Here is a 3,397-nt window from a genome sequence, read left to right as displayed (position 1 = left end):
TTTCCACATCTCTGTTCGGTCATTTTCCCTGACCAATTGTATAACCACGGGGCGTCAAAAGATCCAACCGGGTCAAAAGCTCCAACGCGTCAAAAGATCCAACGGGTCAAAAGATCCACTGTTGGATCTTTTGACTCGTTGGAGCTTTTGACGCGTTGGAGATTTTGACGTGGAATCTTCTGCACAGGTTAACTTAATCTTTCTTCGATGCTAGTCATCTTTTATCTGAATTCCAGTTTGGTTTTCGATGAGGTGGATCCCCTAAAAGTGTTTGACCTTATCATTCATGAAGCACTGTTACTGAAACATGAAAAATATGCAGCAAGGAGGCTATACCACTTAAGTTGTTTTACACTCTAAGAGAAAATGTAGAAATTCCTACTCAAGCTGGTAGAACGACATTACCTCTAACATTTCGGACCAATCCACGCGCGACGGCTTCTTCTCCGCGGGTATACTCTTAAAAATGAACTTCACCGCATAGCACGCTCCTAGCCAACCATCACCTCGAATGATATCGTTATCTGCCCTGATTTGTTGAAAACGGAAGGCGTACGCCTTTTCTGTGACAATTATGAACAGCATAGGTGTCACAGAAAAGGCGTACGCCTCCCGTTTCCAACAAATCAGGACAGATAACGGTATCATTCGAGGTGATGGTTGGCTAGTTGCGTGCTATGCGGTGAAGTTCATTTTTAAGAGTGTATAAGCGTCCCTTTCCCTTGTTCCTCTCTCTCTCTCTGGTTTGCTCTTAGAAAAAAAAAAAAAAAGGAAAGGTAGAATTCCCTACCCAAGGTGGTAGGACGACAGTTTCTACTTGTAGTTTGTTTCTACTCTGCAGTTATACCAAAAAAGGTAAAATTGGTTTGAGTAGAAATATGATTGCAATACAGCTCTACCTTGATGGGTCTGGCTGATCTCTCCCTGCGTGGACGCCACCTCCAGTTTATTAAACTTATATATACCCCTGCCCCCCCCCCCCCCCCCGATATGGGTAGAAAATTCTAAGAAATTTTTTTTCTTAGAGTGTAGAAGTTACTTGAATGGGAGAAAGCAATATGTCACAGTCGCGAATACTCAACAAATACTCATTTTGCTGAGTGTATACAACGGGTGCAATACTGGGACCATTTCTTTTCTTAGTATTTATCAGTCATTCGCCAAAATTCCCATTCAAACTCTGTAACGCTTTATGCAGGTGACCCTAATATAGTATTTGTTGATGCTAAGACACCAGAAGGACTTAGGCAATTTGGCAATTCTTAGGCAATTTGACGCTTTGTTTGTATCTGTCCCTTCTATGTTGTTCCAGCCTCAGAACATCAGTTTATCTCTTGTTCAACAGGTGCCGCTTGCGTCGATTTCCGTCGTATGAATGTGTGTATGAGTGAGCAAAAATGTAAGAGTGAAAGGAGGGTGAGTGAGAGTGAGTGGCTGGTTTGTCGTCCCTTCAGATGACGCACCCCGAAAGTCACTGGAGAGGCGTGTTAGCTTAGCTCAAGTACGTAAGGGCAATGTTTCTAACCAATCTGGCAGCTCTAAACATCGCATAAGGCACAGCTTAAGTTGGGATATTTCTATCTTAAAGTATTTCATAGGAGGCATTAACGGTTCTTCGGCTAACCTTTTCAGTGACTTTCATCTTTCATCGTTGATTTCTTAGGCAATTTGAGGCTTTGTTTGTATCTGTCCCTTCTATGTTGTATCTGTCCCTTCTATGTTGTTCCAGCCTCAGAACATCAGTTTATCTCTTGTTCAGAAGGCCTATTTCATGAAGGGAACCTATAGTTCTTGGTGAACCATATATATCGCTTTGGTTGAACAAACTAAACTCTAAGTGCGTTATATTTCATCCCACGCAGAGACAACGTAAACGACCACTTTTCGTCGCATGTGCTCACCCCAGGCCTCACGCGTGAAGTTTTTAGGTGTCACGCTAAGGGAACAGCTCATAGGTGGCACCAACGCGTTACTCCTATTAGAAAGGAAATGCTGTGTACTAGGCTTACATATATGCTCTGTTTAGAATTCGAACACTACTTTCTGTTAATATTCGTCTTAAAATTTACTATTCATTAATTCACTCTCATCTAAATTACGCACTTGAAGTGTATGGACTTACTCATCGAAATGTCCTCCAACCGTTTTTTGGTATACAAAGAAGTGCACAACGGGTAATATTGAAGATGCGACCAAGGGGGTCGATTACATTTGCATTTAGTCTTTTCTCTGTAATGGATATCTTCACCTTACTTAAGTACAAGATAACTATACTCGTTCACCGCTTAATATCAGTGATGGCCACTGACTACTTCTACGGTATTTATTTATTTATTTATTTATTTCCATTACCTCAAAGGCCCGAGGGCACGGTAGTTTAACTATCACTACTAACTTCTTCGCGATGGAGTAGTTTAACTAGTAGTTCAACTACTTTTCAGGGGAGGTAGTTAAAACTACTTCTTTAACTACTGCAATGTATTTTAACTACATCTCTAACTACTTCACGTTGTCCATCAACACCAATCCCATTCCATAGTGTTCTTGGACACCTAAATATGAACCACAAGCGGCGATAAAAGTGAAGATTTAGTACACATGCACGGCACATTTGCTCTGCACCTCCGTTCTCATCCAACAAGTAGCTCAAGGTAAAAGTCGGAAGCACAATCGTGCCGTAAAGCTTGCGACAAAATCGGAAGTAGGTGGGGCCTGCAGTAACCTAACTACTGTAGTTAACTACTCCAAATGGTAGTTTAACTATAGTAGCGGCACACTGCATTTCTGCAAGTAGTTGATAACTACTTTTTGACTACAATCAGGCAGTTTAACTAGTAGTTTACCTACATATTAGTTAACTACTGGCCATCACTGCTTAAAGGGACTATGAAATTTCCCGAACCCCCATACTTTTTTTCGATGGAAACTGTTCTTCCCGCAGAGAAACTAATATGCCACAAATTTTTCCGGACGAAATCGCTCCACTCTGCGAGGAGCGCGCGCAGGAAATGTCTCTTCCGCGTTCCTCCTCTCCCGCGCATATTTCCCTGCCGATGGTAACTGTACGGACCGCTCTTCGGTTCCCCGTTACGTCATCGGTGTTGCACAATGGCAAGTACTGTAGAAGTGGTTTTTTCCGCGTGGAAAATATTTTCGCGTTTTCGAGCAGAGCTGCTTTGTGGATTGATTCGCGAGAACTTAAATTCGCGACAGAGGTTTCCGGGAGTGCTCTGCTCTTGCATATCGTGCCGCCGTCAATACTCGGGCATATTTCGGCACGTACTAAGACATCTGTTGTTCACGTGGATCGCAGCATTCTAGGTCTATTCCTTTCTTCTCCTCACAGAGATGGGAGGAAAGGCCCTGTCAAATGGCCTTTAGGGACCCTGTAGGAGGC

Source organism: Ornithodoros turicata, chromosome 4 (assembly GCF_037126465.1).
Source record: "Ornithodoros turicata isolate Travis chromosome 4, ASM3712646v1, whole genome shotgun sequence".
NCBI classification, from domain to species: domain Eukaryota; kingdom Metazoa; phylum Arthropoda; class Arachnida; order Ixodida; family Argasidae; genus Ornithodoros; species Ornithodoros turicata.
The sequence above is the reverse complement of the archived record's forward strand: the minus strand, read 5'-3'. Positions refer to the sequence as shown.